This window comes from Quercus robur, chromosome 10 (genome assembly GCF_932294415.1).
Source record: "Quercus robur chromosome 10, dhQueRobu3.1, whole genome shotgun sequence".
NCBI classification, from domain to species: Eukaryota; Viridiplantae; Streptophyta; class Magnoliopsida; order Fagales; family Fagaceae; genus Quercus; species Quercus robur.
This window is the reverse complement of record NC_065543.1, coordinates 7315287-7331357: the sequence shown is the minus strand read 5'-3', so window position 1 is coordinate 7331357 and position 16071 is coordinate 7315287. Positions and strand designations below refer to the sequence as shown.

Below are 16071 nucleotides of genomic sequence, written 5' to 3'. Positions count from 1 at the left end.
AGAAAATGTATTTCAACAAAAAATCTAAGTATTAACAATGACTCGCAAAAATACAATAATGACAGAAGGGGTGTTTCTAAAATTATTGAAAAACAAACAGACACACCGAGTTGTAAAGGAAGCAAATATATATACAGCATTCTTTATTTTCTTTATTATTAAAGTGCCCATTGAAACTATATGGGCCATACAATGAGAGAGTTCTCTCCTAAGCAGCAGGGTGCAAGTGAAACTTGATCCCAATTTTACCAACAAGGCTAGCTAGTTGGCATCATTTATTTCCTTCCACTCCAAACATCAAATCAAAACAAGCATTGGTACAGACAAGTAAACAAATGGTGCTCCTAGCAAGAGAGATTATCGCCTGAAGCAACACCAGTTGGTTACAATATTGAATGTAGTACTGGACGCGAGCTTGGACAGTACTAGGGTTTCCACCATTGCATTCAATGTCACCATTGATGGCTCGAATGGTTGCACCAAAACCTTGGCTTACGACTGGACGAACATTGGTCTTCCAAAACCACAAGGCAGTCTCAAAAGAAACAGCCACATCTGTAGCAACAGTTTCAGGAGAGTTTAATAAGTCGATTTTAATGCTAGGTCCAGCGGCACCGTAATTGTAGTTCCATGTTAGCTGAAGTGGTCCACGGCCAAAGTATTTTTTGTTAGGGTTGCATGGATACTGTGTGTGGGTCTTGTCACAGTAGTCCTGTGATGCACCGTTAACCTCTTCTATGTAGCAAAAATCTGCCCAAAGATAAACGTATTAATTGTGCTTCACCTTTCATGTAAACTTGTTCTTTAAACTATGAATTATCAAATCACTTATTAGAACGCACAAACCTGTATGTTTATGATCATATATGTCTGACTATAGGGAAAAGTTGCTTAGTTAAAAAATATAAACAGTAGAAGATAGACGTACCCCTTAAATTTTTAGTTATCACTTTGTAAAAATTAGATCTAAAAAGTAAAAATAAGTTAACCTTTAAAAGTATAACTTGATAAAGCAGAAATAATCAATAGTGATCTATATGACAACATATTCATCGTGTGCTATATATTATATTTTTTTAATTAAGTTATTACAACATATAGAGAATGATGATTTGAACCATAATTATTCTTAAAAAAGAAACCATACAATACCACTGATCTACAAGCATTTTGGTTTATACTATATATTATGCAATTCAAAAATAACCTAAATGCAAAATAATTATTATCTAATTTATAACGATATTAATTATAAAAACATAACTAATGGAATATCATTATTATTATTATTATTATTATTATTATTATTATTATTATTATTATTAGAGACAGAAATTAATTACTTAAAATATGACATCAACTAAATTGGACATTATGAGTGTTTTGTGCATGCATCTCTTATTGCATTTCAACATGAGTATGATATGTAGTAAATTAATTAATATATGTTAGGATGAAGTAATATCCTAGGTTGCACAGACACGCCATTTTTGGCATCGTGTCGGTGTCCGACACATGTCAGACACCAGAACGGGTACAACGCGTTAGATTCCGATGTTCGGCGGTGTCCCTTTTTTTTTTCGTTTCTCCGACACAGTGCCGACGCGGCTCCGACACGGCGCTGACGCAGTTCCGATGCGTCTGACACACCAGTAGTAAAAAAAATCACAAATCTTGACAAGTGGACTTACCAATACCGTTGATTCTGTGATAACCCTAAAACAATAAAGCATGTTTAGAGTCTGAAAATTGAAAGTTGAAACCACACATCTCAACTCTCAAGTTCTTCTCAACAGTCAACCCACCCTCCCTCTGTCGCTGTCGCTCCTCCCTCTATCGCTCGTCGGAGTTCAATTGGGCCGATCGGCGAGCTCCGATGTCGATGCTGTGCCCTCTGTCCCTTCCAATCTCTATCTCTCTCGGCGCGGACAACAAGTCCGATTCTCTTCTCTGTTCTCTCTCAAATTTTTTTTTTTTCTTTCTTTCAGATGTTAATTTTGGTGAATGGGTGGGTGTACTGTTACTCACTTATTTATAACGCGTTTTGTTTTGTTTTTTTTTTTTTTTTAACTATTGCTGTGGCCTGTGGGTGCCCTCTGTCGTGCCCTCTGTCCTTTTTATATATATATATATATATATTAGTTATAACTTATAATTTATAAATTTGTTTTTGTGTGTCCTGGTATAGTTTTATTTATTTATTGAAGTTAAATATTGTAGGTGATTTTACTAAAATGAATACTGAAAATAAAAGTGAAAAATCATTAGCTGAGATTGTTGCTGCTCCTCTATGGAACTATTACTAGGTTAGAAAAAGCAAGTGTTGGTGTTGGGAATGTTTTTTCAAATGTAACTATTGTGAAAAAACTTTCAAGAGGTCTTATTCAAGGGTGAAGGCACACTTGTTAAAACTGCCTAAGTTTGGAATACAAGCATGTGCCAAGGTTGGAGATGAGTATCATGATGAAATGCAGAAATTAGAAGATGCGTTTGAGGAATCTTCGCGTAGATTGAAGAAGCCTAAGCTAGTGTCTTATGGTTTGTATCTTGAAAGTTTAAAACTTGTTATCCTTTTATGTTTTTAGTTTGATGTTGAACTTGTTATCCTTTTATGGTTTGTACTCTAAACATTTAATGTGTATTATTGTACTACTTTGAGTGTTAATTTACTTATTTGTAGTTGTTACATAATTTGAATTCTAGACATAAATGTATTTTATGTCTAAAAATATTAAAAAATGTGCCTAAATATATAATTTAATTAATTATTTAGCCGCCGTGTCGTGTCCTTATTTTTTAAAAATTGCCGTATCCCCATGTCGTGTCCATGTCCATGTCCGTGTCCGTGCAACATAGGCAATATCTTACGTCCAGTCTCATGAGTAACATGAGCAAAGAAAGCTGCAATTTCACGCTTGGAGTCATCTGTAGAACCAAGATTTCGAAATTGATTGAACGAATTGAGAGCATCAAGAAAAGCTGCTCTTGTGTAGAAGTTCTTCTCTGCACAGCTTGCAGCTGCCTGATTAATTATCCCATTAAAGAAATCTTGAGTCACGATATTAGCTACTGAACCACCATTTGTACTTGGTGTAGTAGGTGATCCAGAAGTACAAGGACCTTCTTTGCAGCCCGGGCCACAGTAGGCATTGCCGGTGCCACAAAAGCCGAATTGGCTGCAACATAGGTTTGCTGCACAACCACAATTTTGACCCTTCACATATCCAGGCACAAATCCGAGTAGGATTCCGACTAGAACAAGGGTTAGTAAATTCTTTTTCAAACTAAGTGCAACCATTTTGGGAAGCTGTATGTGAACAAGACTGAAGAAGATAATTGTGTGATGAAAAACCGGGTTAATGGTAATGGTAATTTCACTATCAATTTGATAGTAATGGTAATTTCAAGATGGCGTATACGGTATTGGTCTTGTTGTCAGAATTTGACTTTGTCAATAGTACAAGTACCTCTCATTGTTCCGTTCTTTGAATAAGGTATTTGTGCATTTGTTCTGTTCTTGTAGAGGCTGCTTATAACAGTTGGTACCTAAATTATAATCATTATTCAAGTAGCCGCATCAGACTAATGTGGAAAATTTTGAAATCAAAATTCCGAAATTGCATTCTTCCAAGAGTGGTTACATATTAAGCAAAGCAATGGTAAGTTACACGTGCAATTTTGCAAACAGTGGCTAAACTATGGAAACAAACTATATATATAACATGTTTTAAACAAGTTATCCAACCCGGTCCTTAAGGGATTTACAAATTTTTCAGTATAGTGCATTACATAAGCTTTTCATCATTTACTCCAGCATTGAAGGTTGGCCGCGCATGTACATTAATCGAGTTGCAAAAACATACTTGAACAATTAAGCACACTATATAAAGAAAAAGTGATACTAAAAAAACTACAACTTTTACAATTTTCCATCACAAAAAATGTAATTTTGACATTCATTTATTATATTTTTTATTACGTTTTTTAAATCCACTAATTACATTCATTGTCATAGCAATTTATAAAAGTTATATAATAAATTTTGTAGCAACTTTAACATTCTCCATTAAAAAATAAAATATAAAACAAAAGAGAGAAGGAGACAGCAAGGTCAAAATAACACATTAAATGAACACAGTCCATGAGAATATTTATTTCACAAGTTGATTTCATATTCTTTTGAATATTTCTTTATTATTTTGTTTAATGAATAAATTTAACAAATAAATGAATGATTTTTTTAGCACTAGCATTAAACTAAATATGCTAATGGCTTAAGTTTATGGAAAAATCACACCATACATAGCCGGCCACTGTATGTGGTTTTTTCAATAAATTAAACTAGATAACTCTTCCGGCACCATAACCAAAATTGAGATTAATTATAAAATTTTATCCTTGACTTAGTCAATTTACCAATATCAAGTTGTTAAAATTATAGTAGTCTTTATTAATTAAGTTGAACTAGATCAATTAATTTAACGACTTTTGCTTTGATGGTTTCTTAATGCCTTCATGCAGATTAACTCCTGCAAGCTTTCTTGGACCAAAACAATATATTATGGGAAACAAGTCGTCACTGACACAGCCAAGATTTGCGCACCCAAGTTAACTAAGGAAGTGGTCCGATTTCCCAAGGTCAAGCATATCTGCTTTGGTTCCCAGTTTGTCCAACTTTCTAGCTTTGGAATCTTGATAACTTGCCAAATCAAACCTCTTTTAATCTAAAAAATTACAATTATTGAAAGTAGCAATTTTGTTTGATTAGCAATGCAAAAAAAATAATAATAATAATTTGTCTATATCCTGCCGAACTTTAATAATATCTAATATCTATAACAATCTATATAAATCCAAAGAAGATTGACTTCTGATTGACCTTATGATATTATGTCACGTTACTTTCAAGGTCTTTGCTAAAATATATGGTTTCATGTATAAACAAAATACATAATAAATGTCTATAGCTACCATAATAAAAAATTTCATACTTAGACAAAAAGAAAAGAGAGTAAATTAATCATATTAAGTTAAATTTTTCTATTCATTGCATGGACTACTGACTAGTTTTAAATTAGTGTCATGGAAACCATTTTGAAGAACAACTATCCACTATGTTATTGAGTACTATTTAAGTTTATATTTGTATGCGTTCTTTTGAAAATTATTTAACAAGACCCATCTCAAGAACCTTGAAACTTAATTAATTGGCATCTCATGACATTTATAGTAGAGAGTCTAAATAAATCCAAGATTCAAATCTCACTCTATTATTTCTTGGAGCAATCTAAAAGATATGGGGGATAAATGATTTTTTACATGATATAAACAATTAAATATAATGCAACATCATATATATATATATATATATATATATCTTTAGATTCCTCAAAATTTTAAATTTTAAGCAAAAAAAGATTCCTCTCATAATAAAATTTTTTATCAATTAATTGATTTAATACAAATTTCGAAAAAATTATAACTATGGGGTACAGGAATTGAAATAAGGTATTTACACTACAGGTCATACCCATGGCCAAGGGTGCCACTATCGTGCCGAGGAGGTCACACACTCGAACACTAAGGCCATGTTAGTGGCACGTTATTAGAGGAGGTCATACTATAAAGAAAGAGTTTCGGGGAGGGGGTTAGCCCTGACATGACTAAAGGGATGGTGGCTACCACCATATTTAATACATCCCACCAAATCTCCTAACGGCATTTATGTGGAGAAGACCCCTGAACAGCGCTACCTTGGCTGCCCCTACTCACAAGAGGCTTGGAAATGTGTCTGATAGAACAAACACTCAAGTAGTGGCCTGCACGATCAACAAATGGAGGGTCAAGATCATCTAAAGGAAGCTATATAATGTAAGAGACCCTCCAGAGAGAGGGGATCGGAAAATCTGTAAAGAACACACTGTAGCAACAAGAACTGAAATTGTATCCAAGTCCAAAAGAACTATTTTCGAGAATCATTCTCCTCAGACTTCGCCGAGGAATGATTTCCTTGCTTAGAACTTGTCTTTCTTTGCTTTCTTAATATTTGTGATCCAATAAGCGTGTTGCCTGATCCATTAAAGCCTAACTTTTAAGCCTATTCTCTACAAATTTATTGTATTAGGATCTTTGGGCCTGGATTCTTCTACCCCTTGGGCTCAGAAACCAAAACACCACCCTTACAATTGGCGCTGTCTATGGGAAAGGCTTGAGCTTTAGTGAGTTCAACGTCCAACCATGGTAGGATCAAGGCAAGATTGGGAGGAGTCTATTGGTTCCCAACGTCAAGACTAGTTCCTCAACCTTGAGCGAAAGAGAGACCGTGAGATTAGTATGCACACCACACATACTACTAGGAGCCAGTCTCGAGGCAGGAGTTACATATCTCATGAGGAAAATACCAGAAGCATGCAATTGGTGATTGACCATCTTCACAGGAGGCTACGCCACGAGCAACAGAGAAGGACTCCCTCAGATTCTGATCCCTCCTCTGATGATCATGGAGATGGTAGCTACAGGCCCAGGTCCAAGACTCCTCCCAATGAGTCTTTTTTGTACGGGGAGGACCATCGTTACAAACGGAGAAGTAAAAGTCCATCTTGCGAAGGTGCGAGCAATGATGCTATGAGCAAGGCTCTTAACTAGATCTCTAAATCATTGTGTATGTGTAGAATTGAAGGGGGAAAGCTTCATCGGCGGTTTACTCAGCCAACATTCACCATGTATAATGGCAAGATGGACCATGTGTAGCATGTTAGCCATTTCAACCAGCGAATGGCCATTCACTCCCAGAACGAAGCCTTGATGTGCAAAGTGTTCCCATCCAGTTTGGGGCCCATGGCAATGAGATGGTTCAATGGTCTAAAGGAAGGTTACTAGGGCCTTTGGGGCTCGTTTTGTGACTTGCAGTAGGGTTCCTTGGCCCTTGGATTCCCTGTAGTCTATGACCATATGAGAGGGGGAGATTCTAAAAACATATTCTGACAGGTACTGGGAGATGTTCAACGAGATAGATTGGAACTTTGATGACGTGACTATAAGGACTTTCAAGTTCAGCTTGCTCGCTGAGCATGATCTGAGAAAGTCTTTGACTAAGAAACGGTTAGGAGTATGCGTCAGCTCATAGACCGTATTGATGAGTATAAGCGAGTCGAGGAAGACCAGCAATAGGGAAAGAGGAAAGCTAAAGTGGTCCCTCAAGATAAAAGGGACTTCAAGTCAGATAGGTACAATAACAACCGATCTCAGAGAGACTTTACGGGGCATTCTGGGTCTACCACTACTTAGGTAGTCAGTAATGTGTTCTGAGAGCTAGTACACCAAATCTTAGAGAAAATTAAGAACGAGCCATACTTTCAATGGCCGAACAAGATGGGAGAAGACCCCATGAAGCGCAACCAAAGTCTTTAATACCAGTACCACCAAGAGCGAGGGAACACCACTGAAGATTGCAAGACATTGTGGAGTCATATGAAGCAGTTGGTTAAAATTGGGAAGTTAAAGCAATTCCTATATCAGCCCAATGGGCATAGTAGTCAGGTAGGGTTGGGGGCTCAGAGAGACGCTTCTATAAGACCATCTTTAGTACAATTAAAGTCATTCTTGTTGCTCTAGAGAGAACTAGTTCTCAGCCATCCAGGATGCTATCAATAGCTCAGCCATTTATCGAAGACTTACCCCCTAATTCAAAGAGGAGTAGAGTGGAGGTCCGACCAGCTTTAAGCTTATCTGATGAGGCCAAAGTTGGAACCTTGCAGCCACACGATGATGTCCTGGTGGTTACTCTCAGGATAGGAGAGTATGATGTGAAGAGGGTGCTGGTAGATCAGGGCAGCGGTGCAGAGATCATGTATCTTGACCTATTTAGGGGACTAAAGCTGAGACCCGAGGATCTAACCTACTATGACTCCCCTCTGATAGGGTTTAATGGGAAGATTATTTTCCGGAAGGGCCAAATTAGACTGCCTATTCAGGCAAGGTCAGAAGTCATGGAAATGAATTTCATCGTAGTAGATGCCTACTCTCCCTATACTACTATTGTGGCAAGACCTTGGCTTCATGCCCTGGGAGCCGTGTCTTCCACCCTTCACTTGAAAGTGAAGTACCCATCAGGGGACCAAGTCGAGGAGCTGGTCAAAAGCCAGTCTGTGGCTAGACAATGTTTGGTGGCCGCAATTAGACATCAAGCTAGAGGCGAACCCTCGAGGTTTGCCGAGCAGGATTTATAGCAATCAAGGGTGCCAGTGTTGTCTACAGGGGAAATGGCAAAGGGGGCTCAATGAAAGCAACTAGAGAAAGTTGTTATTGGCAACGATGAGGAGAAGTTCTTTCAGGTTGGAGCTCAGTTGCCTTCTCAGAAGAGGCAATAGCTAATGGATTTTCTTAGGAAAAATGTTGATGCATTTGCATGGAATGCCTACGATGCCCCTAAGGTAGATCCAGATTTCATTTGCCACCATTTAAACGTCAATCCATCTACCGTCCCTAAGAAGCAACCACCATGATGCTCATCTAGGGAACATTCTGATGCCGTCAAGGGGGAAGTACTCAAGCTCAAGCGGGTTGGGGTCATAAAGGAGGTATTCTACCCCAAGTGGATGGCCAACACAGTCGTGGTGAAGAAGAAAACTGGGAAGTGGCAAGTGTGTGTGGACTTTATAGATTTAAATAAAGCTTGCCCAAAAGACCCTTTCCCCCCTACCTCAGATAGATCAATTAGTGGATGCTACTATAAGCCATCCTCAGATGAGCTTTTTAGACGCCTTTCAGGGTTATCATCAGATACCGTTAGCTTTGGACGATCAGGAAAAAACTGCTTTTCTTACACCCACTGAGAATTACCACTACAAAGTAATACCTTTCGAATTTAAAAATGCAGGGTCTACCTACCAGAGGATGATGACCAGGATGTTTGAGTCTCAGTTGGGCAAAAATATTGAGGTGTACATAGATGATATGGTGGTAAAGAGTAAACTAGAGTCTAAGCATATAGATGACCTCGGAAATATTTTCGAGATACTAAGGAAACATAAACTGCATCTTAGTGCCACTAAGTGTTCTTTTGGCGTAGGCTCTAGCAAATTTCTGGGTTATATGGTTACCCACCGCAAAATCGAAGTTGACCCTGATCAGATTAGAGCCATTAACGACCTGTAGCCTCCTTGGAATCCCAAAGAGGTCCAGAAGTTGACAGAATGACTACCACTTTGAATCAATTCATTTCTTGGTCAGCATAAGTGGAAGGGATTTGAATGGATGGAGGAGTGTTCCTCGGCCTTCCAACAGTTGAAGAAATATCTTTCCCGGCCACCTATTATGTCCAAGCTCAAATAGGAGAAGATTTTATTCGATTACATCACTGTAGCCTCGCATGTGATGAGTCTGGTACTAGTGCGGGATGATGATGGGGTGCAGAGACCAGTTTATTATGTGAGCAAATCATTACATGAGGCAGAGATTCACTATTTACCATTAGAGAGGGCCATCGTAGCAGTAGTGCATGCTACACGGAAGCTCTCACATTACTTCCAAGCTCACACTATTGTGGTTCTAACCCAACTCCCTCTCCTATCACTGCTTTGGAAAGCTGATTACATAGGGAGGGCTGCAAAATAGGCAACGATCCTAGGAGCCTTCGATATTAAATACATGCCTTGCACCTCTACAAAGGGCCAGGTCTTTATCGATTTAGTAGTTGAGTTTACCGAGCCTTCATTTGAAGAAAACGGTGAAAGGCCAAGCATGGATGGAAAATCACTTGGGATGATCTCCTTGTAGGGTCCCTCTATCTTAAAAGGTGTATGTTAACGACGTAGCAAACCAAAGGAGATTAGGAGTGGGGCTGGTTGTAGTGTCTCTCGAAAGGATCATCATTGAGAAATCTTTAAGACTGGGCTTCTCGGCCACGAACAATTAGGCTAAGTACGAGGCTTTGTTGGTGGGGATGGTTGTGGTTCAGAAAATGGGAGGAAGAATAGTGGAGATATTTTCGGATTCGAGGTTGGTTGTAGGCCAAGTAAAGGGAGAACTGGAAGTCAAGGATGTGAGAATGCAAGAGTACCTAAACCAGGCTAGGCTCTTGCAATAAGAATTTAACTCTTTTTCCTTGCACCAAATCCCTAGAAGTAAAAATACGCATGCTGATTCTCTTGCCACTCTTACAACCTCCTCGGCGCAGAGTCTACCTCGGGTCATCTTGGTTGAGGATCTATGCAACCCTACCGAGATGAAGAGGGAGAAGGTCCAAATTCATCAACTTAGAGTGGGACCTAGTTGGATGGATCCTATTGTCCTATTCCTTAAGGATGACATCTTGCCCAAGCAAAAAAGGGAGGCTGACAAAATGCGAAAAAAGGCTCCTCGATTTTGGCTGTCTGAGGACCAAAAGTTGTACCAATTCTCTTTTTTTGGGCCATATCTACTATGCATCTTAGAAGAGTTGGACAAAGGGATTTGTGGAAACCATACAGGAGGCAGGTCATTGTCTCATTGGGCCCTTACTTAGGGATATTAGTGGCCCAATATGCAAAGAGAAGTACAAGAATACATGAAGAAGTGTGACCAATATCAGAGATTCGCTCCCAACATTCATCAGCCAAAGGGCATACTTAATCCTCTGTTTAGTCCCAAGCCTTTCGCTCAGTAGGGCTTGGACATTGTAAGGCCCTTCCCTAAAGCAACAGGAAACAGGAGATGGCTTTTGGTCAGCATTGATTACTTTACCAAGTGGGTTGAAGCCGAGCCACTAGCGAACATTAGGGATGTGGATGACAAAAGGTTTGTGTGGAAGAACATTGTTACTCGGTCTAGGATTCCTCATACCCTCATCTCAAACAACGGACTTCAGTTTGATAGCAAAACTTTTAGAAGATACTGTTGTGAATTGGGTATCACGAATAGGTATTCCACTCCAGCTTATCCTCAAGGAAATGGGCAAGCCGAGGCTGTCAATAAGGTCATAGTGAACAAACTCAAGAAGAGGTTGGATGATGCAAAGAGCAAATGGGGGGATGAGCTTCCACATGTCCTCTAGACATATCAGACTACCCCTCGTAGGTCGACAGGGGAGACCCTCTTTTCAATGACTTATGGGGCTGAGGCTGTGATTCCTCTAAAGACTAGATTCCCAACGCTGAGGACTAACTTATTCACTCTAGACAACAATGACCACCTACTAGAAAAGAGCCTAGATCTAGTCAAGGAGCGAAGGGAAAATGCCATGGTTCAATTAGCATACTATCAGCAAAAGCTCAAAACAGGGGTATGATTCAAGTGTAAAGTTAAGGCCATTAGCCCCTGGGGACTTGGTACTGAGAAAGGTTATGGGTACTACAAAAAACCCAACATAACGGAAGTTAGAACCCAATTAGGAAGGGGCATACCATATCATCTCGGTAGTAGGCATAGGTGCATAATTTCTAGAAGATCTAGACGAAAAAGTTGTACCGCGACCTTGGAATGTAAATAACCTATGAATGTACTATTATTAATGAAAGGCAGCTCTGCCATATTTTCATTTATGACATTATACGTTGCGTCAATTGCCAGTATGAATATTAAACAAAACCTTGGTCATGTCTAGCTTCTCGCACCACATACCTTGGGTAAATTAATATTTTTGATTGCCCATATGAATATTAAATAGAATCTTGGTCATGTTTGGCTCCTCGAACTACATACCTTAGGTAAATTAATATTCCTGATTACTTGAGTGGATATTAAACAGAACATTGGTCATGTCTGGCCCCTCGAACCATATACTTTAGGTAAATTAATACTTCCCATTATTTCTCTAAGTATTAAACAGAACATTAGTCATGTCTGGCCCCTCGTACCACATACCTTAGGTAAATTAATACTTTCCATTATTTCTCTAAGTATTAAACAGAACATTAGTCATGCCTGACTTCTCGGACCACATGTCTTGAGTAAATTAATATTTCCCATTATTTCTCTAAGTGCTAAACAAAACCTTAGTAATATTGGGTCTCTCAGACCACATGCCTTGGGTAAATTAACATTTATAACTATACAAGCCTACTGTGGAATAGGGTGCTAGGTGAAATTCAAAGTGAGGTGGCCTTCTGGGACTATACACCCTGGATAGACATGAACTTCACTATCATTTGAGGTTAATAAGAAAATCTAAAAGTGCACTTCATCCTTTGAGCTATTTACCTAAGGTACACAAAGTTTGTTCTTTGGGTTGAGTTACCAAGTGCCAAGGGCCATAGACAAGGTAAAGTTATCCAACTCCACTGCTAACTACATGAAAGGTAATAGTTGGACTGTTAGTTACCCGAGTAACTGTTAACTTTAGGGGTTAGAATATATCCTAATCAAGGTGATAGCCACTTTTCTCATTGTTTACATGAGAGTAATTTATTTGAATTGGCAAAAATTCGTTACTATTAGCTTTTGTTAAAGTATGGGTATTCACCCTTAGAAGCATCATCAATCTAAAATCTCAGCAGGGGGCAAAACAATAACTATAGCCAACCAAAGACAAATATTGCAAGAAAAAAAAAGTCCCACAAAAGCAAAAGTCTATGTCTTTCCATTGATTAAGAAAGGAGTTACATCTCAAACATGGCAAACTGCCATAACAAAGGAAAATTACATGCAAATAAAATAAAAATAAAATAACAATAAGTAAAAGAAAAAGATCCTAAACTATGCCCTGGCTAGAGGAAGGTCATCTTTGCTGCCCGACTAGAAGACAGGAGGATTGGTGGCCTTGGGATCAGCTTCCTTGGATTTGGGATCAGCCTCCTTTGCCTTGGGAGTAACATCCTTGACCTTAAAAGCGGCATCCTTGAGCTTGAGGGTAGCCTCTAGGCCCTTGGCCTCTAGCAGGGGCTTAACCTCCTTACCCTTGCCCTTATCCTCTAGTCGGGAACCACCCTGGCCAGCCCCCTTACCTTTAGCCACCTCAGACCCCTAACCTTGGTCACCAGCCTTGCCAAGCCCTTTAGGAACCTCAGCAAGAGAAAGAGAGGCCTGGGTGATAGAGGGCTGCTCAAGAAGGTTGGTGCAAGGGTAACATTAGAAGGGAATGCAGTTGGAACTTCACGGATGTCCGCAAGGTATAAATGTTCTCAGCCTTCCTCCACTCGAAAGCAATAGGGACTCTTGCCAGATTGAGCGCCTCTGCCCACACTTCCTTCCAATAGTCTCTGCAGACCTCCGCCAGCTCTTCTACCAAATGGACCTCTAGGCCCTTGGGGCTCCTTCTCTCCCTTTCCTCCACCATAAGCTTCGTGGACAATTCCTGGTTTTTCTACTCCACTACACCCAGGGCCTTGCTGGTCTCAACAAAAAGGTTAGAATCGACCCTGGCTTCATTGTGGGCATCTTTCACCCATTCCTCAACCATGAATACCTCCTAGAAGGCCTATGCAAAAACAACAAGGGAATTTTATGTTAAAATTTTTTTTTTTTTTTTTAAAAGGAAAAATGGCAACCTATCATGACAACATAGTATAACAAGAAGCTTACCAAGGCTAAGTCCCTCTTCAGGGACAGAAAAGAATCCTGCTGCCTCATGGTCTGCAACGCAGCCATATCTTTGGGTAGTAACAGGGGCTGCTCTAGGGGCTCAACCAAGTCATGGGCATGCCCTTTCTAGAACTCCTTGATGAAGGAGCTTTGCGGTATGGCCGCTCTCTCCAGCTCCAGCCGGGGATCCCACACTAAGGTGAGAGGGCGTACCTTGGCCACGCTATGGTCCTCCTTGCTTTCAACCAAGGAGGCCTTCCCCTGGCCCTTGGCCCTCTTTTGCTGCCTAGACTCCTTTTGGGAGGCCACCTCCCCCTCCTCGACCACCTTCTTCCCCTTCCTTTTCTTCTTCAAGTTGGCTACGGTGAACGGGTTAACTGTATGAGGAAGAGAAGGGGAGAAAAGGAAGAGACTGGGACCCGAGGGCATCCTTAGGCACTGGCCCCTTAACCCTATCTGCAAGAAGCTCACGCAAGCCCTTCTTCCTATTCAGGGCCATCTCCTCTCCTTCTTCCTTGGAGCTGTTGTTTATGCGTGCAATGATGAGACCGAAGGTGCAAACACCTGAAAATCTATCGAGCTCGTCTTCTGAGTCCGGGACTTGAACCACATGCTCTCCCTATTCCTCTCCCTCTTTCTCAAGATGGAACTGGTTTATCTTCACCTCAAGCAATAGGCGCAAAGAGGCTGTCTCTTCTCTTAGAACCGCCGCTTCGCAGGGAAAGCGATGAGCAAGCAAGTCAACTGGCACGATGTCTTCTCAAGCCAGAAATCCAGGCACTAAGACGTCTATCCAAGCAAGCCGAGGATCACCGGCTTTGATCGCGTGGCCCAAGTCCTGAAAGTTGTCGAATAGGGGCTGGAAGTCAAGGATGAGATAGACGGCTCTTCGATGTCTATTCTCACTCACAAACACCTTGGACCTCAACACCTTGTTGAGGTTGCGGACTTTGACAAGCTTAAGGTTGGGCGCAACGTGCCTTTTATCAGCAAAAATAGCCGAGAAGCAAAACCACAATTAGAACAATAAAGCCCTCCATCAGAAAGAAACGAAATACTAAAGGAAAGGAGAGAGCAACAAAACTAAGAAACTAGTGCCCATGTTAAAAGACCTAAACCTAGGGTACCCCACCTGGCTCTCCCTCCTGAGTTGGGCAATGAAAACCGTCGTGACATTCACCAGAGGCGATCAGGTAGTCATCCTTTATGCCTTTGTCGGACTTGGGAAGACACAAGACAAGCCTAACCACTGAAGACCTAGACTTAAGGTAGTAGCCCAAGTCTGCCAGCAAACGGCACTCGTACATCCAAACGACGTCGTGCCAGGTAAGGTTCAACCCCATATGCTCGTTGACAGCGTCTACACTACCCAGAATCCTAAATAGGTTGGGCGTGCATTGGTGGGGGGCACAGCCTATGGGCAATTAAGTAGTCTCTAGTGAAGTATATATTTGTGAAGAAGAAGTAAAAAGTAGAAGGCCAAGAAGATTGGTCGAGGAGAAAATAGCCTAAGAACAAAGAAACTTACAAAAATAAGGACAAGGGTCACTTCAAAAGCTTCTCGAAAGCTTGAAGATTTAAGAAGTCTCGAGAGTTTAGAGATTTGGGAAGTCTTGAGAGTTCGAAGATTGGTAAAGTGAGAGAAATGAATCCCCCAGGTGCCTTATATAGAAGCCAGAATTGGGTGGGAGTTATCCCACCCAAAATTTGAGGAGAAATGCTAGCCATAGGATATCCATCTCACCATAGGACGTGGGGAACAAAGCACCGCCTGGAGCATTTAATGAGACATCACGGACTCCGAAGCTCTAGAACGGTTGCGAGGCACACGAAGTGACACTTTCACATGTGGAAGTCAAAGAAACGTGTGGAATTAATTATCCAAGGTCCAAACCCCACTTTTCTCCTCAGATGAGAGAAAAAAGCCGGAGTTTTGAGGGACTATTGTGGGGTACAGTAATTGAAATAAGGTATTTACACCACGGGTCATACCCATGGCTGAAGGGGCCACCATTGTGCCAAGGAGGTAACACACTTGGATACTAAGGCCACGTTAGTGGCACGTTACCAAAAGAAGTCATACTGTAGAAAAAGAGTTTTGGGGAGGGGGTTAGCCCTGACATGACTGAAAGGATGGTGGCTGCCACCACATTTAATGCATCTCACCAAATCTCCTGACTGCATTTATGTGACGAAGACCCCTGAATTGTGCTATCTTGGCTGCCCCAACTCACAAAAGGCTTGGGAAGGTGTCTAATGGGACAAGCACTCAAGTAGTGGCCTGGACGATCAACAAATGGAGGGCCAAGATCATTTAAAGGGAGCTACATAATGTAAGAGACCCTCCGGGAAGAGGGGATCGAAAAATCTATAGAGAACACATTGTAGCAACAAAAATTGAAATTGTATCCAAGTCCAAAAGAACTATATTCAAGAATCATTCTCCTCGAACTTCGCCGAGGAAGGATTTCCTTGCTTAGAACTTGTCTTTCTTTGCTTTCTTAATATCTTCAATCCGTTGTGCGTGTTGCCTGATCCATTAAAACTTAGCTTTTAAGCCCACTCTCTACAAAT

The 16071-nt window shown here is 40.5% G+C and overlaps 1 pseudogene; it reads right to left on the bottom strand.

Moving 5' to 3' along the window:
• Window positions 1-344: 344 nt before the first annotated feature.
• LOC126703630 (endochitinase EP3-like) overlaps window positions 345-16071 on the bottom strand; it is a 37210-nt pseudogene continuing 21483 nt past the window's right edge.